We start from the raw sequence: 27,943 nt of genomic DNA, 5'->3' as shown, positions 1-27,943 counted from the left end.
GTAGCTTTCCTGATAACTAGAGACTACTAGGTTTCTACAACCAAGAATGTGACTATTAAAACTCCAACCATAACACACCTGAACTAGAAAGATGGCTCACATGAAGGCCAGGCTTCTGGAAACACCCATGAAAGGAAAGAGAACAATTTTGCTAAATCCAGTCTATGTGAAATGGCAATCACTGAATTCAGTAGGTTTGCTAGATAAAATATAGACACCTAGTTAAATTTGAATTTCAGATAAATGAGTGAATTTTTTAGTGTAAGTGTGGCCCATGTACTATTTAGGGCATATGTGTGTTAATAATTATCCCCCATTTATATGAAATTCAAATTTAAGTGAGTATCCTGTATTTTTACTTCTTAAAACTGGCAACCCTATCAATAAGACAATTGTAGTTTCAGCTTCTAATTTCAGGGTACTATTAGTTGTGTTTTCCCTGAGACTTTTAGAGAAACAGCCTTGATATAGTACATAGTGGATAATGGCACCAATATTGTGCTTTGAAGTAGGCAAATGGTTTTGTTTGGGGTGGAGGGCAATACATCTAACAATATTCTGAACTCTTCTGCCATGCAGAATTATTTGAAAATTTGTCATAAACAGTTTCTGAAATCAATTTCTTATACATTATGGAACATATAAGGTAGCACTCACTGCATCTGAACTTTTAGAGCAAAATTCACTGACAGAGCTAAATTATTGGAAAAAGAAAATAACCTTTTGAGGCATTTTTTTTTCAGTCCGTGATTACAGTGTAGTGGGAAAAAAAGCATTAACCTTGAGTTAGAAAATCTGAGCCCTGTTCAGTAGCTTTGTCACTTATTATCAAGTGATACAGGAAAAGTTATCTATTTCCTCTGAACTTCACTTTTTAAATTTATATAAGAGTGGTAATAATCTCCTTCCAGTCTACTTCACATAACTGTTAATATGCCTAAATGAGATAATAGATACAACAGGTTCTGTATGTTGTAAAGCCCTATTCAAAATGTAAATATCTTAATTTTACCCCCAAAGAGCTTTAAATGACAACTATTGTGACATTGAAAATATTAATAATGAATAAATTACTTGGTTGTTTTCTGATTGTTTTTGACAGCAAGAAAATATTTCATTGTTATATGATTTAGTATTCTGATATTTTGTGCCTATAAAACTAATTGAAATAGACTTTTTCCAAGCTGAGTAGAAGTAAATAGAAAGTTAGACTGTCCCAAGAGATTATGTGAGATTATGTGAATGTGGACTATGTGATCATATATATAACATATGTACTCATGGAAGTGTGATAAACACTATCAGTCATGTGATGTATGTTTATAGTATAATAAGTCTTCTTTAAAAGATTTATTTCAGGGGCTCCTAAGTGGCTCAGTTGTTAAGCGTCTGCCTTCAGCTCAGGTCATGATCCCAGGGTCCTGGGATCGAGCCCCACATCGGGCTCCCTGATCTGCTGGAAGCCTGCTTCTCCCTCACCCTCTGCTTGCCTCTCTGCCTACTTGTGCTCTCCCTCTCTCTCTCTTTGCCAAATAAATAAAGAAAATCTTTAAAAAAAAAGATTTATTTCAGAGAGAGAGAGAGAAAAGAGGGAGAGGAAGAGGGGAAGTAGACTCCCCACTGAACATGGAGCCCAATGTGGGGCTCAATCTCTTGACTGGGAGATCATGACCTTGGCTGAAGTCAGGAGTATGACACTCAATAGACTGAGCTACCCAAGTGCCCCTATGGTATAATAAGTCTTAAAAATAATGGTGAAGTAATTTTATTCAGTGGCTGGATGAAGTTTCATTAAAATCTTGTCAACCAAAATTTAGCAGGAAGGAAATTCCCAATTTTCTTTGATGGTTAAGGAAGTTGACCCCTTATCAATTTTCACCTTTTTAAAATTAAATTCTAAACAATTTTAATAATAGAGATTTCAGTTTTTAGAGCTAATAATTTACATCTCCCTTTTTGCACATCTGCAATATGTAAGTAGGTGCCAAAAATATCATCCTTATGTCATAACATCTATTTCTATGATTTAGGACTATCTACTGGAATATTGCCTTAAGTATCTATTGATATCATAAAGGAAACAAAGCTACTGAAAGCAAGCAGAGATGGTTCATGCTGCTACATATTAAGAAAGAATCAATCATCAATCCGTTTTTAACTAAACCCTTTTTTGTAAAGCCATTGGGTTTCTCTCACTTTTTCTCTCTTTCTCCAATCTCCTCCAATTTTAAGTGTTTTTTTTTCTCTTAACGAATATGTTTGTTGCATATTAAAATGAATGCTTATGGATAACTAGTATTTTTGCCACTATTAATTCTGCCTGCTCAAAGTGGCTTCTAGCAAAATGTTGAGAATTATTCTCAAATCTTTTTAAACTAATCTTTGAACAGACAATATGTTTATTTAATCTCAACAATGTCATGGCAGTGATATGTAAATGGTATCAAAGAACTGCTTCTAAAAACTAAAATTGCTGTCAGAGAGGCCTAAGCAGAAAGCAATTTTTAAATACAGCTGTTTAATCTTGATCCTATGTTTGTTTTTATATGAAAGCTTTGAAGTGCCCCTTTTAAGGCATCCTGTTGAGCTGCAGTCTGGCTGCAAACATGGTGGTCATTGTAGCAGTGACTTAATTATGACTTTTTTATCAAAGTATTTTTAGGTTTGATTATTTAGTTGTACTAAACCTCAATTAAAAGTTAGATATTTTCCCTTCTTCTACATAATTGTGAATTCCCTACATTTTAGCTCTATTTTCAGAATGAATTCTTATATTACCAATGGTAAGACTAAAATTTAATACATTATTATCTGCAGATACTGATTTGAGATTAAGTGTTGTTGAGGAGGAACAACAAATGTTGGAGAGGTTGTGGAGAAAAGGGAACCCTCTTACACTGTTGGTGGGAATGCAATTTGGTACAGCCACTTTAGAAAACAATGTGGAGGTTCTTCAAAAAATTAAAAATAGAGCTACTCTATGACCCAACTTTTTTATTTAGTACCAAAGACCACCTCCCTTCCCTTTAGTCCAAGGCATATTTTCCTTCCTTTACCTGGCTGGCTCAGAAAGCTGATCTTAATTTATTTTTAATTTATTATTTAGTATCAAAAGGGTCATGTTATGGTCTTCCCAGGATGACTTGTGTTTCTCTTTTAAAGTTGGACACTGGGAGGAAAAATGAAATGTATATATAGATCTAGATATCTATCCATATATATCTATATACATATATGTATATATCTGTGTACATATAGATATCTATATCTATCTATATTATTTACTTATAAGTAAGTAAATAAATAAATAAATAAAAATTGAAAGAGCAAGAGGATGTGAGAACCTTGCCTCCCCATTCATATTCTACCAAATCTAGACCCTGCTTTTTGTAACCTCACTTCTCATGCTGAGCCCTTCCTTAGCAATAAGCTGTAAGATCCATGATAGCAGATGCTTTTTACCACATTGGTCATTTGTACATTTCTAGTGTCTGTCACTGTATCGCAGTGCCTATAACAAAACTAAAGTACATTTGTTGAATTAATAATCAAAGAATTGTTTTTCTTTTTCAAGTTTTTATTTAAATTCCAGTTAGTTAACAAACAGAATAATATTAGTATCAGGTGTAGAATTTAGTGATTCATCATGTACATACAATACCCAGGGCTCATTACAAATGCCTTCCTAATACCCATACACATTTAAACCATTCCCCTCCCTACTTCCCCTCCAGCAATCCTCAGTTTGTTCTCTATAGTTAAGAGTGTGTTTTATGGTTTGTATCTCTCTTTTTTATCACCCTATGTTCATCTGTTTTGTTTCTTAAATTCAGCATATGAATGAAATCATATAGCATTTGTCTTTCTCTGATTTATTTTGCTTAGCATAATACACTCTAGCTTGATCCATGTCTTTATAAATGGCAAGATTTCATTCATTTCTATGGCTGAGTAATATTCCATTGTAAATATATATCAAATCTTCTTTGTCCATTCATCAGTCCCAGGACACCTGGACTCTTTCCATAATTTTGCTATTGTTGATAATGCCGCCATAAACATTGGGGTGCATGTATCCCTTCAAATAATATTTTTGTATCCTTTGGGTAAGTACCCAGTAGTGCAATTGCTGGATCATAAGGTAGTTCTATTTTTCAGTTTATGAGGAACTCCATACTGTTTTCTAGAGTGGCTGCTCCAGTTTGTATTCCCCCAACAGTGGAAGAGTGTTCCCCTTTCTCCATATCCTTGCCAACATCTGTTGTTTCCTGTGTTGTTAATTTTAGACAGTTGTGAGGTGATATCTCATTGTAGTTTTGATTTGTAATTCCCTGAAGATGAGTGATGTTGAGCATCTTGTCATGTGTCTGTTAGCCATCTGTATGTCATCTTTTGGAAAAATGTCTATTCATGTCTTCTGTCCATTTCTTAACTGGATTATTTGTTTTTTGGGTTTTGAGTTTTATATATTCTTTATATATTTTTGGATACTAGCCCTTTATCAGAGATGTCAATTACAAATTACCCCAATTATCCCATTACCTAGGTTGCCTTTTAGTTTTGCTGATTGTTTCCTTTGCTGTGCAGAAGATTTTTATCTTCATGAAGTCCCAATAGTTTATTTTTGCTTTTGTTACTCTTGCCTCAGGAGACATATCTAGTAAGAAGTTGCTACAGCTGATGTCAAAGAGGTTACTGCCTATCTTCTCCTCTAGGATTTTTATGGTTTCCTGTCTCACATTTAGGTCCTTAATCCAATTTGAATTTATTTTTGTGTATGGTGTAAGTTTCATTCTTTTGCATGTAGCTGTTCACTTTTCCCAATACCATTTACTGAAGAGATTTTTTTCCATTGGATAGTCTTTCCTGCTTTGTCAAAAATTAGTTAACTATATAGTTGTGGGTTCATTTCTGGGTTTTCTATTCTGTTCCATTGATCTATATGCCTGTTATTGTTTTAGTACCATACTGTCTGGACCACTACAGCTTTGTAATATAACTTGAAGTCCAGAATTGTGTACCCTCAGCTTTGCTTTTCTTTTTCAAAGTTGCTTTGCTTTCCCAATTAAAACTCCTCAGAGTATAGGGATAGAGGGAACATTCCTCAAGTTCATAAAATCCATCTATGAAAAACCCACAATGAATATCATTCTCAATGGGGAAAAGCTGAGAGCCTTTCCCTTAAGATCAGGGACACGTCAAGGATGCCCACTCTCACCACTATTGTTCAACATAATACTAGAAGTCCTAGCAACAGCAATCAGACAACAAAAAGAAATAAAAGGTATTCAAATTGGCAAAGAAGTCAAACTTTCTCTTCTTGCAGATGACATGATACTTTATGTAGAAAACCCAAAAGACTCCACCCCCAAATTACTAGAACTCATACAGCAATTCAGTAATGTGTCAGGATACAGAATCAATGCACAGAAATCAGTCGCTTTCTTATACACTAACAATGCAACTGCAGAAAGAGAAATTAGAGAAATGATTCCTTTTACAATAGCACCAAAAAACCATAAGATACCTCAGAATAAGCCTAACCAAACAGGTAAAGGATCTATACTCTAGGAAATACAGAACACTCATGAAACAAATTGAAGAAGACACAAAATGATGGAAAAATATTCCATGCTCATGGATTGGAAGAATAAACATTGTTAAAATGTCTATGCTACCCAGATCAATCTATACCTTCAATGCCATCCTGATAAAAATTCCAAAGACATTTTTCAAAGTGCTGGAACAAACAATCCTAAAATTTGTATGGAATCAGAAAAGACTCCGAATCACCAAGGAAATGTTGAAAAAGAAAAACAAAGCTGGGGGCATCACGTTGCCCAATTTCAAGCTATATTACAAAGCAGTGATCACCAAGACAGCATGGTACTGGCACAGAAACAGACATATTGACCAATGGAACAGAATAGGGAACTCAGATATGGACCCTCAACTCTATGGTCAAATCATCTTTAACAACGCAGGAAAAAACATGCAATGGAAAAAAGACAGTCTCTTTAATAAATCGTGCTGGGAAAATTGGACAGCCACATGCAGAAGAATGAAACTCAACCATTCTCTAACACCATACACAAAGATAAACTCAGAATGGATGAAAAACCTCAGTGTGAGACAGGAATCCATCAAAATCCTAGAGGAGAACATAGGCAGTAACCTCTTTGACATCAGCCACAGCAACTTCTTTCAAGATTCATCTCCAAAATCTCATGAAACAAAAGCAAAAATGAACTTTTGGGACTTCATCAAGATAAAAATTTTCTGCACAGCAAAGGAAACAGTCAACCAAACAAAGAGGCAACCCACAGAATGGGAGAAGATATTTGCAAATGACACTACAGAGAAAGGGCTGGTATCCAAGATCTATAAAGAACTTATCAAACTCAACACCCAAAAAACAAATAATCAAATAAAAAAATGGGCAGAAGACATGAAAAGACACTTCTCTGAAGAAGACATACAAATGGCTAACAGACACATGGAAAAATATTCATCATCATTAGCCATCAGGGAAATTAAAATCAAAACCACATTGAGATACCACCTTACACCAGTTAGAATGGCAAAAATGGACAGGGAAAGAAACAACAAATGTTGGAGAGATTGTGGAGAAAGGGGAACCCTCTTACACTGTTGGTGGGAATGCAAGTTGGTACAGCCACTTTGGAAAACAGTGTGGAGGTTCCTCAAAAAATTAAAAATAGAGCTACCCTATGACCCAGCAATTGCACTTATGGGTATTTACCCCAAAGACACAGATGTAGTGAGAAGAAGGGTCATATGCACCCCAATGTTCATAGCAGCAATATCCACAATAGCCAAACTGTGGAAAGAGCTGAGATGCCCTTCAACAGATGAATGGATAAAGAAGATGTGGTCCAAATATACAGTGGAATATGACAGCCATCAGAAAGGATGAATACGCAACTTTTACATCAACATGGTTGGGACTGGAGGAAATTATGCTAAGTGAAATAAGTCAAGCAGAGAAAGTCAATTATCATATGGTTTCACTTATTTGTGGAACATAAAGAATAGCATGGAGGACATCAGGAGAAGGAAGGGAAAAATGAAGGGGTGGGAATCAGAGGGAGAGATGAACCATGAGAGACTATGGACTGTGAGAAACAAACAGGGTTTTAAAGGGGAGAGGGGGTGGGTTAGCCCGGTGATGGGTATTAAGGAGGGCAGGTACTGCATGGAGCACTGAATGTTATACAAAAACAATGGATCGTGGATCACCACATCAAAAACTAATGATGTATTGTATGGTGACTAACATAACACAGTAAAATTAAAAAAAATTTTAAATTAAAAAAATAAAATGTAAAAAAAAAGTTTCTTTGGCTATTTGGGGTCTTTTGTTGTTCCATACAAACTTTAAGATTGTTTGTTCTATCTCCGTGAAAAATGCTGTCGGTATTTCAATATGGATTAAATGTGCAGGTTGCTTTGTGTAGTATAGACATTTTAACAATAGTTCTTCCAATCTATGAGCATAGAATGTTTTTCCATTTCTTTGTGTCATCTTTAATTTCTTTCATATGTGTTTTAAAGTTTTCAGAGTACAGATCTTTTACCTCTTTGGTTAGGTTTATTTCTAGGTATCTTATAGTTTTGGGTGCAATTATTACTGGAATCAATTCCTTGATTTCTATTTCTGCTGCTTCGTTATTGGTGTATAGAAATGCAAAACATTTCTGTACAAAGATTCTGTATCCTGTGTCTTTACTGAATTCATATATCAGTTCTAGCAAATTTTTGGTGGATTTCGGGTTTTCTATATAGAGTGTCATGTCATATGCAAATAATGAAAGTTCGACTTCTTCCTTGCCAATACGGATGCCTTTTATTTCTTTGTGTTGTCTGCTGTGGTTAGTACTTCCAACACTGTGTTAAATAACAGTGGTGAAAGTGGATATCCCTGTCTTGTTCCTGATGATACAGGAAAAGCTCTCAGTTTTTCCCCATTGAAGATGATATTAGCTGTGGAATTGTTGTGTATAGCTTTTCTTATGTTGAGGTATGTTTCCTCTAACCCTACTTTGTTGAAAGCTTTTTATCATGAATGAATGTTGTACTTTGTCAAATGCTTTCTCTGCATCTATTGAGAGGATCACATGGTTCGTATCCTTTCTTTTATTAATGTGGTGCATTATGTTGATTGATTTGTGAATATTGAACCCCCTTGCAGCCCAAGTAGGAATCCTGCTTGATTGTGTTGAATGATTCTTTTAATGTATTGTTAGATTTGATTTGCTAGTATTTTATTGAAAATATTTGCATCCATGTTCATCAGGGATATTGGCTTATTATTTTTTTAGTGGAGTCTTTGCCTGGTTTTAGTATCAAGGTAACACTGGCCTCATAGAATGAGTTTTGAAATTTTTCCTTCCATTTATATTTTTTAGAATAGTTTGAGAAGAATAAGTATTAACTCTTCTTTCAATGTTTGGTAGAATTCGCCTGTGAAGCCATCTGGCCCTGGACTCTTGTTTGTTGGGAGATTTTTGATTACTAAATCAATTTCTTTGCTGGTTATCCATTTGTTTAAGTTTTCTATTTTTTTTTTTTGGTAGTTTATATGTTTCTTGGAATTTATCCATTTCTTCCAGGTTGTCCAATTTGTGGGCATATATTTTATCATAATATTCTCTTATAATTTTATTTCTATGGTATTGGTTGTTATTTCTCCTCTCTCATTTGTGATTTTATTTATTTGGGTCCTTTCTCTTTTCTTTTTGATAAGTCTGGCTAGGGGCTTATCAATTTTATTAATTTTTTCAAAGAACCATCTCCTGGTTTCATTAATCTGTTTTTTTTTTAAGTTTCTGTATCATTTATTTGTGCTTCTTCTTACTTCCCTTCTTCCACTGGTTTTCAGCTTCTTTTGTTGTTCGTTTCTTAGCTCCTTTAGGTTTAAGGTTAATTTGAGATTTTTCTCGCTTCTTGAGGTAGGTCTGTATTCCTATCTACTTCCCTCTTAGGATCACTTTGGTGCATCTAGAAGGCTTTTGACCATTGTGTTTTCATTTTCACTTGTTTCTCTATAGTTTTTATTTCTTCTTTGATTTTCTGGTTGACCCATTCATTGTCTAGTAGCATGTTGTTCCACTTGCATGTATTTGTGGTCTTCCCAAATTTTTTCTTGTGGTTGACTTCAAGTTTCATAGTGTTGTGGTCAGAAAAGATGCATGGTATAATCTCATTCTTTTTGTACTTGTTAAAACCTAATTTGTGACAGTATGTGATCTATTCTGGAGAATATTCCATGTTAGCTGGCTGGTAGTTTTGATTGCTTAAAAATGTCACCTTTTCCTTATTTCTTACAAGTTATTTCTAAAGTCAAGAAAATTCATTTATTTTTATATATTTTTTATATATTTTATTTTGCTTACTATTTTATGGAACTCGTTTTATTTCTAATGATTTACAAATCAATGCTCTTGTATATTTAGGCATATAATAATGTACAAATCCTGAGAATTCTGTGTCCTTGTATTATAACACTTATAACTCATATTTCTGTTTAATGTATTATTGGATTAGCCAGAATATTCATGTAAATCTCAATTTCTAATGATGATAGCAAATATCCATATCTTGAACTTTATTTTCATTTTGACATTACTTGTATACCTGCATCTTTTACCAATACCTGATAATGGATCTGTTAAGTTAATCTGTATGAATTCTCACATGAAAGCCATACTTACTTGTTTTTTTTATTATGTTATGTTAATCACCATACATTGCATCTTTAGTTTTGGATGTAGTGTTCCATGATTCATTGTTTGTGTATAACACCCAGTGCTCCATGCAGAACATGCCCTCTTTAGTACCCATCACTAGGCTAACCCATCCTCCCACCACCCCCCGCTAGAACCCTCAGTTTGTTTTTCAGAGTCCATAGTCTCTCATGGTTCGTCTCCCCATCTGATTTCCTCCCCTTCATTCTTCCCTTCCTGCTATCTTCTTTATTTTCTTTTAACATATAATGTATTATTTGTTTCAGAGGTACAGGTCTGTGATTCAACAGTCTTACACAATTCACAGCACTTTCATTGACGTTGCTTAACATAGAGTGCATTTCATTAGGTAATCCCTTTACTCTGTGAAATGTTATAAGTGAAAAGAAATGGGTAATCGTTTCTATCTCATGCTTTTCAGGACTCTCTGAATGATAGCTTTAATACTGTAGTTTATTATTTTATAAGTGTTTAATTCAAATCTATAAACATCATTGCATACCTATAATATGCAATGTTTTGTGCCACAATCTGGAGATATAGATGAATTAAGCTTCATCTTTAACTTCAAATTTTTCCTTCTACTGCGGGAAACAGATATATTAAACCAGTAAACACAATAAAATTATGTTTTATTGAGAACACAAAGATGGTATAGTCAATTCTACCTGAGTTAGTGGGAGAGTTTATCCCCCCTGAGGATGTACAGGCAACACTTAAGATGAATCTTAGAAGTTGGATGAATGTTTGGCAGGTAAGCAAGAAAGCAGACCATTGTAGGCAGAAAGAGCAGCATGAGCATATCTGCAGTTGTGAAATGTTCTATCATATATAAGGTTTAATGATAATTCAATATTGCTGGCTTTTATTATTTAGGCATCAAAGAACCAGAACATTGGGGTACCTGGGTGGCTCAGTCATTAAGCATCTGTCTTCAGCTCAGGTCATGATCTCAGGGTCCCATCAAGCCCCACATCAGGCTCTCTGGAAGCAGGATGCAGGAAGCCTGCTTCTTTTTCTCCCACTCCCCCTGCTTGTGTTCCCTTGCTGTCTCTCTCTCTGTCAAATAAATAAATAAAAACTTTTAAAAAACAAAAACAAAGAACCAGAACATTCAAATCAAAATAAAATTAATTATGTTTATATTATTTGCCACTTTTAGTTATTTGTGATTTTCCTCTCCTCTTAGATTCTAGTGTAAATCATTAAGAATTGACTTAAAGTGAGGGTCAAGTAAGTGAAAGCATGCTACAGAAAAAAAAAATCTACATAAATAAAAGGAATTATTGATTTACAATTAATATTCATTTCCCTGGCATGTACAGCAGTGGAAAATGTTAACTGTCCCCCAAAATTCATTCTCCCTTTTATATATAGGAATAAAATTTATGTTGGGTACATGACCATCTAGTCAGAAACTACATTTCACAGGCTCCCTTTTAGTATGTAAGGCAAACCATGTGACTAAATTTTGGCCAGTGGAATGTGAACAGAGGTAATGTACCTTATATCCAGGCCATTCATTTAAAAGAAAGGAAACATGTTGCTAATGTCAGATCAGTATGCTAGAAAGAATCAGATCCCTGGGGGTAGGAGCAAGATGGCAGAGGAGTAGGAGATCTTGATTTCATCTGGCCTCAGGAATTCAGCTGGATAGCTGAATTCAGAAACCATTCAGATCACCTACGAACTCAACAGGAGATTGAAAAAAAGAATAGCAATAACTATCTGAACAGAAAAGTGACCATTTTCTGGAAGACAAAAATGACAAGATGGAAAAAATCACCTCAACAAAAAGAAAAAGAGACAGTACCCACTGCCAGGGACTTAATCAATACAGACATTAATAAGATGTTGGAATTCAAGTTCAGAATTATGATTTTAAAGATACTAGCTGGACTTGAAAAAAACATGAAAGTTATTAGAGAAACGCTTTCTGGAGAAATAAAAGAACTAAATCTAACGAAGTCGAAATAAAAAATTAATGAGGTGCAATCAAAATGAAACTCTAACTGCTAGGATAAATGAGGCAGAAGAAAGAATTAGTGATAGAAGACCAAATGATGGAAAATAAAGAAGCTGAGAAAAAGATAAACAACTACTGGATCATGAGGGCAGAATTCGAGAGATAAGTGATACCATAAGACAAAACAATATTAGAATAATTGGGATCCCAGAAGAAGAAGGAAGAGAGAGAGGGGCAGGAGGTATATTGGAGCAAATTATAGCAGAGAACTTCCCTAATTTGGGGAAGGAAACAACATCAAAATCCAGGAGGCACAGAGAACCCCTCTCAAAATCAATAAAAATAGGTCAAAACCCAAACATCTAATAGTAAAACTTATGAGTCTCAGAGACAAAGAGAAAATCCTGAAAGAAGTTCAGGAGAAGAGATCCGTAACCTACAATGGTAGAAACATTAGATTGGCAACAGACCTATCCACAGAGACCTGGCAGGCCAGAAAGGACTGGCATGATATCTTCAGAGCACTAAATGAGAAAAATATGCAGCCAAGAATAGTATATACAGATAAGCTGTCATTAAAAATAGAAGGAGAGATAAAAAGCTTCCAGGACAAACAAATAGTAAAGGAATTTGCAGATACAAAACCAGCCCTACAAGAAATATTGAAAGGGGTCCTCTAAGCAAAGAGAGAGCCTAAAAGCAACATAGACCAGAAAGGAAAACAGACAATATACAGTAACAGTCACCTTACAGGCAATACAATGGCACTAAATTCGTATCTTTCAAGAGTTACCCTGAATGTAAATAGGATAAATGTCCCAATCAAAAGACACAAGTTATCAGATTGGATTAAAATTTTTTTAGACCCATTGATATGCTGTCTGTAAGAGACTCATTTTAGATCCAAAGATACCCCCAGATTGAAAGTGAGGGGGTAGAAAACCATTTACCATGCTAATGGACACCAAAAGAAAGCTGGGGTGGCTATCCTTATATCAGAAAAATTAGATTTTAAAACAAGGACTATAATAAGAGATGAGGAAGGACATTATATCATATTTAAAGTGTCTATCCAACAAGAAGATCTAACAATTGTAAATATCTATGCCCCTAACATGGGAGCAGCCAATTATATAAGCCAATTAATAACAAAAGCAAAGAAACACATAGACAACAACACAGTAATAGTAGGGGACTTTAACACCCCCCTCACTGAAATGGACAGATCATCTAAGTAAAAGATCAACAAGGAAATAAAGACTTTAAATGACACACTGGACCCAATGGACTTCACAGATATATTCAGAACATTCCATCCCAAAGCAACAGAATACACATTCTTCTCTAGTGCCCATGGAACATGCTCCATGATAGATCACATCCTAGGTCACAAATCAAGTCTGAACCAGTACCAAAAGATTGCGATCATTCCCTGCATATTTTCAGACCACATTGCTTTGAAACTAGAACTCAATCACAAGAGGAACGTCAGAAAGAACTCAAATACATGGAGGCTAAAGAGCATCTTACTAAAGAATGAATGGGTCAACCAGGAAATTAAAGAAAAATTTAAAAAATTCATGGAAACCAATGAAAATGAAAACACAACTGTGCAAAATCTTTGAGATACTGCAAAGGCAGTCCTGAGAGGAAAGTATATAGCAATACTAACCTTTCTCAAAAAACAAGAAATGTCTCAAATACACAACCTAACCCTATATCTAAAGGAGCTGGAGAAAGAAGAGCAAATAAAGCCTAAACCCAGCAGGAGAAGAGACATAATAAAGATCAGAGCAGAAATCAATGAAATAGAAACCAAAAGAACAGTGGAACAGATCAACGAAACTATGAGCTGGTTCTTTGAAAGAATTAACAAGATTGATAAACCCCTGGCCAGACTTATCAAAAAGAAAAGAGAAATGACCCAAATAAATAAAGTCATGAATGAAAGAGGAGACAACACAACCAATACCAAAGAAATACAAACAATTATAAGAACATATGAGCAAAGATATGCCAGCAAATTCGAAAATCTGGAAGTAATGGATGCATTCCTAGAGATGTATCAACTACCAAAACCAAACCAGGAAGAAATGGAAAACCTGAACAGACCTATAACCACTAAGGAAATTGAAGCAGTCATCAAAAATCTACCAACAAACAAAAGCCCATGAGCCAGATGGCTTCCCAGGGGAATTCTACCAAACATTTAAAGAATTAATACCTATTCTGAAACTGTTCCAAAAAATAGAAATGGAAGGAAAACTTCCAAACTCGTTTTATGAGGCCACCATTACCTTGATCCCCAAAACAGACAAAGACCCCATCCAAAAGGAGAATTACAGACCAATATCCTTGATGAACATGGATGCAAAAATTCTCAGCCAATAGGATCCAACAGTACATTAAAAGGATTATTCACAACGACCAGGTGGGATTTCTCCCTGGGCTGCAAGGTTGGTTCAACATTCACAAATCAATCAACGTGATACAATACATTGACAAAAGAAAGAACAAGAATCATATGATCCTCTCAATTGATGCAGAAAAAGCATTTGACAAAGTACAGCATCCTTTCTTGATTAAAACTCTTCAGAGTGTAGGGATAGAGGGCACATACTTCAATATCATAAAAGCCATCTATGAAAAACCCACAGCTAATATCATTCTCAATGGGGAAAAACTGAGAGCTTTCCCCCTAAGTTCAGGAATGCAGCAGGGATGTCCACTCTCACCACTGCTATTCAACATAGAATTAGAAGTCCTAGCCACAGCAATCAGACAACAAAAAGAAATAAAAAGCATCCAAATCAGCAAAGAAGAAGTCAAACTCTCACTGTTTGCAGATGATATGACACTTTATGTGGAAAACCCAAAAGACGCCACCCCAAAACTGCTAGAACTCATACAGGAATTCAGTAAAGTGACAGGATATAAAATCAATGCACACAAATCAGTGGCCTTCCTATACACCAACAACAAGACAGAAGAAAGAGAAATTAAGGAGTCGATCCCATTTACAATTGCACCCAAAACCATAAGATACCTAGGAATAAATCTAACCAAAGAGGCAAAGAATCTGTACTCAGAAAACTATAAAATACTCATGAAAGAAATGGAGGAAGACACAGAGAAATGGAAAAACGTTCCATGCTCGTGGATTGAAAGAACAAATATTGTGAAGATGCCAATGCTACCTAGAGCAATCTACACATTCAATGCAATCCCTATCAAAATACCATCCACTTTTTTCAATGAAATGGAACAAATAATCCTAAAATTTGTATGGAACCAGAAAAGACCCCGAATAGCCAGAGGGATGTTGAAAAAGAAAAACAAGGCTGGCGGCATCATAATTCCGGACTTCAAGCTCTATTACAAAGCTGTAATCATCAAGACAGTATGGTACTGACACAAAAACAGACACATCGATCAATGGAACTGAATAGAGAGCTCAGAAATGGACCCTCAACCCTATGGTCAACTAATCTTCAACAAAGCAGGAAAGAATGTCCAATGGAAAAAAGACAGTCTCTTCAACAAATGGTGTTGGTAAAATTGGACAGCCACATGCAGAAGAATGAAACTGGACCATTTCCTTATACCACACACAAAAATAGACTCAAAATCGTTGAAAGACCTAAATGTGAGGCAAGAATCCATCATAATCCTGAAGGAGAACACAGGCAGCAACCTCTTTGACCTCAGCCGCAGCAACTTCTTCCTAGAAACATCACCAGATGCAAGGGAAGCAAAAGCAAAAATGAACTATTGGGACTTCATCAAGATCAAAAGCTCTTGCACAGCAAAAGAAACAGTCAACAAAACCAAAAGACAACCGAAGGAATGGGAGAAGACATTTGCAAATGACATATCAGATAAAGGGCTAGTATCCAAAATCTATAAAGAACTTATCAAACTCAACAGCCAAAGAACAAATGATCCAATCAAGCAATGGCAGAAAGCATGAACAGACATTTTTCCAAAGAAGACATCCAAATGGCCAACAGATACATGAAAAAGTGTTCAACATCGCTCAGCATCAGGGAAATCCAAATCAAAACCTCAATGAGATATCACCTCAAACCAGGCAGAATGGCTATAATTAACAAATCAGGAAACGACAGATGTTGGCGGGGATGCGGAGAAAGGGGAATCCTCCTACAGTCTTGGTGGGACTGCAAGCTGGTGCAGCCACTCTTGAAAACAGTATGAAGGTTCCTCAAAAAGTTGAAAATAGCTTCTATACGATCCAACAATTGCATAACTGGGCATTTACCCCAAAGATACAAATGTAGGGATCTGAAGGGGTACGTGCACCCCAATGTTTATAGCAGCAATGTCCACAATAGCCAAACTGTGGAAGGAGCCAAGATGTTCAATGACAGATGGATGGGTAAAGAAGATGTAGTATATAAATACAATGGAATATTATGCAGTCATCAAAAGGAATGAGATCTTGCCATTTGCAATGACGTGGATGGAACTGGAGGGCATTATGCTGAGTGAAATAAGTCAATCAGAGAAAGACATGTATCATATGACCTCACTGATATGAGGAATTCTTAATCTCAGGAAACAAACTGAGGGTTTCTGGAGTGGTGGGGGGTGGGAGGGATGGGGTAGCTGGGTGATAGACATTGGGGAGGGTATGTGCTATGGTGAGCACTGTGAATTGGGTAAGTCGGTTGAATCACAGATCTGTACCTCTGAAACAAATAATACATTATATGTTAAAAAAAAAGAAGATAGCAGGAGAGGAAAAATGAAGGGGGGGGGATCGGAGGGGAAGATGAACCATGAGAGACTATGGACTCTGAAGAACAAACTGAGGGTTCTAGAGGGGGAATGTGTTAGTCTGGTGATAGGTATTCAAGAGAGCACGTTATGCGTGGAGCACTTGGTGTTATATGCAAACAATGAATCATGGAACACTACATCAAAAACTAATGATGTAATGTATGGTGATTAACATAACATGAAAAAAAAAGAACTGGATCCCTGAGAATTTTGATTATGTCTACCCAAATTTGATGTGAAAGAAAAATAAACTTCTCTAGTTTAAGCAACTATTATTTGAGATCTCTGAGTTAGAGCAACCAAATCAGTATCTAATATAACACGTGTATTACTTCTAGAAAGGGCTTAAAAACAATTCTTTGTGATTTATTTTGGACTTGTTATTGAGTACACAAACTGATTAAAATGAAATTTCTGCATTGGTAACTTTGGTTAATTTGATGTAAAAGAGAACTCTGTTGTAGCATTCTTCCTCATTGACAATAGAGATAATACTTCAAATAAATTTTAATTTTCATAGTTTAAATATCTCAAATTGCACAGAAAATATTTTTCACATATTGACAAGATTAACACTAAAATAATTATTATAGTCACTATTGGGGAACTTTTCTAAAGTGGCATAAAGATAACTTAAATAATTAAAAATACATGCTGATTAAGCTATTTCTGACCTAGTTTTTTTTTTTTAAGAAAAAAATAAAAATGAAAATAATCAACTAATCCAGAAGCTGAATTCCAATCTAGGTTGTCAAAGGAAATTTTTTTTTTACTTTTTTAAATTTTAAATTCATTTTATTTTGTTTAAAGATTTTATTTATTTATTTGAGAGAGAGAGAGAGCACAAGAGCAGGGTGAAGGGCAGAGGGAGAAGCAGACTCCCCACTGAGTGGGAAGCCCGATGCAAGGCTTGATCCCAGGACTCCAGGATCATGACTTGAGCTGAAGGCAGATGCTAAACAGACTTAGCCACCCAGGCACCCCTAAATTCAATTTAGTTAACATGTACTGTATTATTAGTTTCATGGGTAGAATTTAGTGATTCATCAGTTGCATATAACACCCAATGCTCATTACATCAACTGCCCTTCTTAATGCCCATCACCCAATTACCCCATCCCCCCACCTCCCCTCCAACAACCCTGTTTGTTTCTTATAATTAAGAGTCTCTTATGGTTTGTCTCCCTCTCTGTTTTTATCTCATTTTATTTTTCCTTTCCTTCCACTATGTGCATCTGTTTTGTTTCCTAAATTCCACATATGAGTGAAATCATATGGTATTTGTCTTTTTGTAACTGACTTATTTCACTTAACATAGTACCCTCTAGTTCCATCCACATTGTTGTAAATGGCAAGATTTCATTCTTTTTGATGGCCGAGTAATATTCCATATTGTGTGTGTGTGTGTGTGTGTGTGTGTGTGTGTGTGTGTGTGTGTGTACACACACACATATATATAAATCATTTCTTCATCCATTCATCTGTGGATGGACATGTGGACTCTTTCCATATTTTGGTGTTTGTGGACATTGCTGCTATAAACATTCGGGTGCATGTGCCCCTTCAAATCACTAATTTTGCATCCTTTGGATAAATACCTCATAGTGCAATTTTGCTGGGTCATAGGGTAGTTCTATTTTTAATTTCTTGAGGAAACTCCATACTGTTTTCCAGATTGGACCTTTTGTCCTGAGCTTCTTTCATGATTTTCTCTTTATCTCTGTAATTTGCAAGCTTCACTATATGTCACAGAGTGTTGACCTATTTTTGTTGATTTTGAGGGGGGTTCTCTGTGACTCCTGAACTTGAATGCCTGTTTCCTTCCCCAGATTAGGGAAGGTCTCAGCTATAATTTGTTCAGATAAACCTTCTGCCCCTTTTTCCTGCTCCTCATCTTCTGGGACTCCTATAACACAGATATTATTTTGCTTTATGGAATCGCTGAATTCCCTAGTTCTACCTTTGTGATCTAATAGTTTTCTCTCCCTCTTCTTTTCAGCTTCCTTATTTTCCATAATTTTATCTTCTATATCACTGATTCACTGTTCTGCTTCTGCATTTTTATGGCCTCCACTTTGGACTGCATCTCAGTAATAGCGTTTGTAATTTTGGCCTGACCAGATTTTATATCTTTTATTTCTACAGTAAAGGATTCTCTACTGTCTTCTATGCTTTTTTCAAGCCCAGGTAGTATCTTTATAATCGTTGTTTTAAATTCTGGTTCAGACATCTTACTTATAGCCTTATTGATTAAATCTCTGGCAGTGAGTACTACTTCCTGTTCTTTCCTTTGGGGTAAATTTCTCCATCTTGTCATTTTGTCCTGAAAAGAAAAGAAGAAAGAGAAAACCACTACCACCAACAACTAAAACTACAATAATAACAAAAACAATAACAGAAAATAAAATGCCTAGATCCTAGGGTGTTATGGTCTGCTTGTTAAAAGAAACTAGGTCCCAAAATGAGAAAGAAAGGAAAAGGTATCTATCTATCTATCCATAATGAAATATAATAAGAGGAAACACAAAGTTAAAGAATATATATAACATATATAAAAATTAAAAAAGAATAAAAAAGAACTGAAAAATAAGAAAATAGTTGAAAAAATAATACTAAAAGACCAAAGAATAAAAATACAAAGAATGCTATATACTCTTTTCCCCAAGACCTGAAGGTTTGCAGTAAACTTGGTGAGATTGTGTTGTTTGTGCTGGTCTTCTGGGGGAGGGGCGTGTTGTCCTGATTCTCAGGTGGACTTGCCCCAGTGGAAATGTGCCCCTAGTGGGCTGAGGTAGGGCTCTGTATAAGTGGCTCTAGAGTCCACTAGGTGGCACTGTTTTACTCCCTGAATGCTTTCAGCCCTGATGGATGGAATGAATATGGCTGTCCCTTCTTTCTAGCCCTGGAGTTGAAAATCTGTGCCCCCCCACTCTTCAGTGAGCCATCTCAGAAAAGCAATCAATCACTCTGTCTCCCCAGTTTCTGTCAGAACTCTGTGTTCACCCAGCCTGTGACTGAACATTTTTATCTCAGGCACATGACTATGTTTCAAAACTCCAAATTTTAGGGACTCCTGTGGTGGTGTGGACCCACGCTCTTCTTCCTGTGGCGGGGGGGGTGGCTCACCACATTTCTGCCTTTTGCTGGACCTCTGCCAGAAAAGCAGTGGCATGATCATGCAGCAGTTTGCAGTTTATAGCAACACAATGCAGAAAGCTGGCAACTAGACTCACTGTTCTCAGCCAGCTTCCCTGTTCCTATGCCTGGGAACTCTGCCACACTCTGACACCACCCATTCTTCTTGTGACCCCAGGAAACCCCAAACTATGCTGTCATACCTGGGATTCCGCCCTGCTTCACCACTTGAGCACCTTTAAGCCAGGCACATCCCCCACTGCAGCAGACTTCTAAAAGTTCCAGTTTTGCACTCCCCTGCCTATAATATTTTGCAGTAGTCTCCATAAGCAGGCTCCCTCCCCTTCACTGTATCCTCAGTTATATCACAACAGATTCAAGTCTCCACACTTCCTACCTTCCAAACAATAGTCACTTTTCCACTTGTAGTCTTGCAGCATTTATTTTCTCAGATCACCAGTTGATCTCTCAGGTGTTTAGAATGATTTGTTATCTAGTTGTATTCAAAGGATGAGACAAACTTAGTGTCCCCCCTCACTCTTCTGCCATATTAACCTCCACTCTCTTAGAGGAAAATCTTAACCTGCGAGGAGCATAGTGACTGTGCCTGCTCAGAATGATCAGTAGGAGAAAACCGAGGCTGCAAATTTAACATGACTTTATTTTTTTTCTTTTGACAAGGAAAGCAAAGAAAGCTGAAAATATACTTAACAGAAATGTTGATAAAGGTAGTAGAGCTGGTGCACTACTACCAGATGAATCAATAATTAAAAGATAATCTCAATTTTTCTGTGGTACACAAAGTAATATATGGTTGCTGAGATTAATTAATAATTAAATTGAAGCTAAGGGCTTTGATCAATTTCAAAAGATGCTCATTATAAGCATTCCACAACCAAACACACATGTCAAAATAGAGAAGTCTTTCTATTCAATTAGCAGGTTGGAAAAACATCATACTTATTTTCTGGGAAGCATCTCAAGGAGATGCTAATTAGAATGAAAGTGATCAAGATATGGTTAAAAAGGGGAATGTCTTTTAAAATGTCAGCACAAAAGAATGAATTATGTTTGATGGGGAGTTGGAGTGAGTGATAATTTTAGAAATGATGTCATTTAGGTATTTTCATATAATTGGAGATTTAAAATATCTGTTGCAGCCAATTGAATCAAATTAGATTTCTTTGAGGCTTTGATACTGCAAATAAATCATCTGGCATATGGAGGGGGTAGTTCAGCAGTATAGAAAACACTAAAATAGTAAACAAGAGACCTAGGGTTTCATTCTAGCTCTGCCATTAACTGTTTCCAATGGTCCCTCCCAGATCTGAATTCTGTGATATCCAAAAGAAATTTTAATCTTGTCAATGATAAAATTTTTTTATGTATGCCCTAGAATCTGAAATTCACATTAAAAACAGGTTTTACAAAATTTACTTTGGTTTAGATCTTATAACTCAGACCTCCATCTAATGAATGAAAGAAGACTTTCTGATTAGGATTGATAAAGAGCCATTATATATATATATTTACCTGATTGGGGCCATTCATAAATGCAAACAGCTATTCTAGGAGGGCAAAGGAGGTTATATCTGCTTATTGTATGCACAACTGACTTGTGTTTTATTAAAAACCACAGCTTGCTCATAAGTATTATGAATAACATAAATGGATTTGCTTTTCTCAAAGATTTAAGGGGGAAGTGGTACTTATAACACTGGAATGGTGAAAAAGCATTTGATTTAGCAGAAAGGAGTTTTTAAGTTTCAGGTTCTATAGGCTTATTGTTTTTAGGAGAACTTCATTAAATGTATTGTAACCATATTTTCTCAAATCACAGATCACATAATAAACAATCCTATAAAGTCATTTTTTTCTTTATACAACTGCAAAGTATTACACAGAGTAGTCTACTATTATTGCTATTATTTATTTTTGGTCATTGAATAATCTTAGTTATAGAGATCTCATTTTGCTAGTCTACTATAGAACACTAAACGAGAAAGATAAGAGGATGCAATGTATTATACTTTTATTTACATGACCTAATGATTTCCTTAAAATAAGGATAAAAGTTAAAAGGTATTGGCTAAGAACTAGTCCCAGGAAAAAACAAAAACAAAAACAAAAACAACAACAACAAAAAACCAACTACTCCCAGCAATAGAGTGAAAAACCAGTTTATTACTTCTAGACTTTTTTTATAATGATACTAACTTAATTTTATTAGTAGAGGAGAATACCCTGAAAGTTGTCCCAGTATTTAGTGACATTCAAAATGGAACTAATCAGTGACAGCTATATCTGTCAATCTTTAGAGGCAAAAATTTAATGAAAATGAGTCCCCTCCCCCTGAAATTTCATATTCCATGTCAGTAGTATTCTTTATTTGCCAAAATATTTTTTAACTGAGTTAGACAGATATTGTCTTTCTTTGAAAAACTAAGTAAAAATCCAAAATAAAAATTACCAAAATAGCCTACTTCTATTAGAAATAGGAATTTTGGGATTTCCTATGTTTGACATATATTATCTGGAGCCTCAAAATAACCTTTTTAAAGAAAAATCAGATAATAGATTTGAAAAGATGGCAGAGGAGTAGGGGACCCTATTCCAACTGGTCCCCGGAATTGAGCTGGATATCTACCAGACCACTCTGAGCACCCACAAAATCAGCCTGAGATGTAAAAAGATAGATCTGGATCTCTACAAACAGAAGATCACAGTGGTTGGTTTTGAGGTACGAAGCGGGGAGCCATGATTCCACAGGCAGACATCAGAGGAAAAACTGCAGCGGGAGGGAACCTGGCCTTGGGGATCCTACACAGCTGGTGAGCGATAGGCTCCCACGCAGGGAACTGGGCACAGACTTGCAGACCAGTTGCGGCAGGGAAAGGACTTTAAACGGAAACCAGAGAGACGGGGTCGCACATGCGAACTTGGAGTAGCTGGCGGTTTTAGAAGCACAAAGGGCAGAGACGTGCCCAGACCTGGAGGCAGGACTGGGAGCACTGTGGAGGGGCGCACAACCCAGGACTGCAGTTTATAGTAGCACAGACAGAAATGGAGAGACTGTGGCCTATAGAGCTCACTGAAGAATAGACTGCGATCTCTAAGCTCTGAGGCAGAGGGCTGGAAATGGTCTCTTCTGCTCTGACTCTCAGAAGAGACGTGGAAAGCCACCAGGAAAAGCCACCAGAGAACAAAAGCCCCCCAAAACTGGTTCCCACTGAGCCCATCCCCCACCACAGGGGGGGCAGGGCAACTCTGCCCAAACAGGGTTGCTTGAGTAACAGCATGGCAGGCCCCTCCCCAGAAGACAGGCAGGGAAAACAAGAGGCCAGAAACATTAAGGTCCCTAAAAAACAGGTGCATCTTGCTTGAGTTGTGGTCAATAATTTGGACTCTATACATTCCCTCCAACAGAAGGACTAGGAGGAGGAACCCCCAAAATAGGAAAAACTCAGAGATTATGATTTATGCCACAGATTTACAAATGGATACAGATATAACCAAGATGTCAGAGGTGGAATTCAGGCTAGCAATTGTGAAGACAATCGGTAGAAGGGAGAAATCAATTAATAGCAACATAGAGTCTCTAAGGGCAGAAATGAAAGCTGAATTGGCTGAATTTAAAAATGCTATCACTGAGATACAGTCTAATCTAGATAATCTAACAGACAGGGTAAGCGAGGCAGAAGAACAAATTAGTGACCTAGAAGACCAATTAATAGACAAAAAGGGAAAAGAGGAGGCCAGAGAAAAACAACTCAGAATCCATGAAAATAGAATCAGAGAAATAAGTGACACCATGAAGCATTCCAATGTCAGAATTATTGGAATCCCGGAGGGGGTGGAGAGAAAGAGAGGACTAGAAGATGTATTTGAGCAAATCGTAGCTGGGAACTTCCTTTATCTGGGGAATGAAACAAACATTCGTGTCCTAGAGGCAGAGAGGATCCCTCCCAAGATCAAGGAAAACAGGCCAACACCCTGGCATGTAACAGTAAAACTTGCAAATCTTAGAACCAAGGAAACAAAATTAAGGACAGTTAGGGGGAAGAGATTCCTTACGTACAGAGGGAGGAACATCAGAATAATGTCAGACCTATCCCCAGAGACCTGGTAAGTCAGAAAGGGCTGGCAAGACATATTCAGGGTATTAAATGAGAAGAACATGCAACCAAGAATACTTTATCTGGCAAGGCTGTCATGAGAATGGATGGAGAGATGCAGATCTTCTAAGACCGGCAGAAACTGAAAGGATATGTGACCACTAAGCTGGCCCTGCAAGAAATATTAAAGGGGGTGCTATAAAAGGAGAAAGACTCCAAGAGTGATATAGAAAAGAAATTTATAGGGACAGTCTATAAAAACAAGGTCTTCACAGGCAACATGATGACAATTAATTCATATCTTTCAATAATCAGTCTCACCATGAACAGCCTAAATGCTCCCATAAAATGGCACTGGGTTGCAGATTGGATAAAAAGACAGGACCCATCCATATGCTGTCTACAAGGGACTCATTTTGAACCTAAAGATACATTCAGACTGAAAGTGAGGGGATGAAGATCCATCTTCCATGCCAACAGACCTCAAAAGAAAGCTGGGGTAGCAATTCTTATATCAGACAAATTAGATTTTAAATTGAAGACTGTAGTTAGAGACACAGAAGGACACTATATCATTCTTAAAGGGTCTATCCAACAAGAAGCTCTAACAATTGTAAATATTTATGCCCCCCACATGGGAGCAGCCATCTATATAAGCCAACTGTTAACCAAAATAAGGAGTCATATTGATAACAATGCATTAATTGTAGGAGACCTCAATACTCCACTCTCAGCAATAGACAGATCATCTAAGCAGAAAATCAACAAAGAAACAAGAGCTTAGAATGACACACTGGACCAGATGGACCTCATAGATATATAAAGAACATTCCACTCTAAAACAACAGAATACTCATTCTTCGTGAGTGCACATAGAATTTCTCCAGAATAAACCACATACTGGGTCACAAATCAGGTCTCAACCGATACCAAAAGATTAAGATTATTCCCTGCATATTCTCAGACCACAATGCTTTAAAACTGGAACTCAATCACAAGAAAAAATTGGGCAGAAATTCAAACACTTGGAAGCTAAAGACCACTCTACTCAAGAATGTTTGGGTCAACCAGGAAATCAAAGAAGAACTTAATTCATGGAAACCAATGAGAATGAAAACACATTGGTCCAAAACCTATGGGATCCTGCAAAGGTGGTCCTAAGGGGAAATTGCATAGCCATCCAAGCCTCACTCAAAAAAATAGAAAAATCCCGAATTCACCAACTAACGCTACACCTTAAGGAACTAGAGAAAACGCAACAAAGGATGCCCAAGCCACGCATTAGAAGAGAAATAATTAAGATTAGAGCAGAGATCAATGAATTAGATACCAGAAACACAGTAGATCAGATCAATGAAACTAGAAGCTGGTTCTTTGAAAGAATTAATAAGATTGATAAACCACTGGCCAGACTTATCCAAAAGAAAAGAGAAAGGACCCAAATTAATAAAATTATGAATGAAAGGGGAGAGATCATGACTAACACCAAGGAAATAGAAACAATTATTAGAAACTTTTATCAACAACTATATGTCAATAAACTGAGCAATCTGGATGAAATGGATGCCTTCCTGGAAACCTATAAGCTGCCAAGACTGAAACAGGAAGAAATTGACAACCTGAATAGGCCAATAACCAGTAACGAGATTGAAGCAGTGATCCAAAACCTCCCAAAACACAAGTCCAGAGCCTGATGGACTCCCTGGGGAATTCTACCAAACATTCAATGAAGAAATAACCTACTCTCCTGAAGCTGTTTCAAAAAATAGAAACAGAAGGAAAGTTTCCAGACTCATTTTATGAGGCCAGCATTTCCTTATCCCCAAACCAGGCAAAGACCCCATCAAAAAGGAGAATTTCAGACTAATATCTCTGATGAATATGGATTCCAAAATCCTCAACAAAATCCTAACTAATAGGATCCAACAATACATTAAAAGGATCATCCTCCATAACCAAGTGGGATTTATCCCCGGGATACAAGGGTGGTTCAAGATTCGCAAATCAATCAGTGTGATAGAACACATTAATAAGAATAGGGAGAAGAACCATATGGTCCTCTCAATTGATGCAGAAAATGCATTTGACAAAATAGAGCACCCTTTCCTGATTAAAACTCTTCAGAGTATAGGGATAGAGGGAACATTCCTCAAGTTCATAATATCCATCTATGAAAAACTCACAGTGAATATCATCCTCAATGGGGAAAAGCTGAGAGTCTTTCCCTTCAGATCAAGAACACAAGGATGCCCACTCTCGCCACTATTGTTCAACATAGTACTAGAAGTCCTAGCAACAGCAATCAGACAACAAAAAGAAATAAAAGGTATTCAAATTGAAAAAGAAGAAGTCAAACACTCTTTTTTCATAGATGACATGATACTTTATGTGGAAAACCCAAAAGACTCCACCTCCAAATTATTAGGACTCATACAGCAATTCAGTAATATGGCAGGATACAAAACCAATGCACAGAAATCAGCTGCTTTCTTATACACTAACAATGCAACTGTAGAAAATGAAATTACAGAAACGATTCTATTTACAATAGCACCAAAAATCATATGATACCTCAGAATAAGCCTAACCGAACAGGTAAAGGATCTATACTCTAGGAACTACAGAATACTCATGAAAGAAATGGAAGAAGACACAAGAAGATGGAAAAACATTCCATGCTCGTGGATCCGAAGAATAAACTTTGTTCAATTGTTTATGCTACCTAGAACAATCTATACCTTCACTGCTATCTTGATCAAAATTCCAATGACATTTTTCAAAGTGCTGGAACAAACAATCCTAAAATTTGTATGGAATTAGAAAAGACCCTGAATTGCCAAGGAAATGTTGAAAAAGAAAAACAAAGCTGGGGGCATCACGTTGCCCGATTTCAAGCTATATTACAAAGCAGTGATCACCAAGACAGCATGGTACTGGCACAAAAACAAACATATTGACCAATGGAACAGAATAGAGAACTCAGAAATGAACCCTCAACTCTATGGTCAAATTATCTTTGACAAAGCAGGAAAAAACATGCAATGGAAAAAAGACAGTCTCTTCAATAAATGGTGCTGGGAAAATTGAACAGCCATATGCAGAATGAAACTCAACCATTCTCTAACACCATACACAAAGATAAACTCAAAATCAATGAAAGACCACAATTTGAGACAGGAATCCATCAAAATCCTAGAGGACAAGATAGGCAGTAACACCTTTGACATTGGCCACAGAAACTTCTTTCAAGATACATCTTCAAAAAGCTAGTGAAACAAAAGCAAAAATGAACTTTTGTGACTTCATCAAGATAAAAATCTTCTGAACAGCAAAGGAAATAGTCAACCAAACAAAGAGGCAACCCACAGAATGGGAGAAGATATTTGCAAATGACACTACAGATAAAGGGCTGGTATCCAAGATCTATAAAGAACTTATCAACCTCAACACCCCAAAAACAAATAATCAAGTCAAAAATGGGCAGAAGACATGAAAAGACACTTCTCTGAAGAAGACATACAAATGGCTAACAGACACATGGAAAAATGTTCATCATCATTAGCCATCAGGGAAATTCAAATCAAAACCACATTGATCCCTACATTTGTATCTTTGGGCTAAATACCCAGTAGTGCAATTGCTGGATTGTATGGATCTGAAGGGGCATGTGCACCCCGATGTTTATAGCAGCAATGTCCACAATAGCTAAACTGTGGAAAGAGCCAAGATGTCCATCGACAGATGAATGGATAAAGAAGTTATGGTATATATATATATATATACAATCGAATATTATGAAGCCATCAAAAGGAATGAAATCTTGCCATTTGCAACAATGTGGATGGAACTGGAGGGTATTATGCTGAGCAAAATAAGTCAATCAGAGAAAGACATATATCATATGACCTCACTGATATAAGGAATTCTTAATCTCAGGAAACAAACTGAAGGTTGCTGTAGTGGTGGGGGGTGGGAGGGGTGGGGTGGCTGGGTGATAGACATTAGGGAGGTATGTGCTTTGGTGAGTGCTGTGAATTGTGTAAGACTGTTGAATCACAGACCTGTACCTCTGAAACAAATAATGCATTATATGCTAAGAAGAAGAAGAAGAAGAAGAAGAAGAAGAAGAAGAAGAAGAAGAAGAAGAAGAAGAAGAAGAA

This window comes from Callorhinus ursinus, unplaced genomic scaffold, assembly GCF_003265705.2.
Source record: "Callorhinus ursinus isolate GAN/ISIS: 27379988/994484 unplaced genomic scaffold, GSC_fseal_2.0 scaffold67, whole genome shotgun sequence".
Taxonomy (NCBI): domain Eukaryota; kingdom Metazoa; phylum Chordata; class Mammalia; order Carnivora; family Otariidae; genus Callorhinus; species Callorhinus ursinus.
This window is presented reverse-complemented; position numbering follows the sequence as displayed.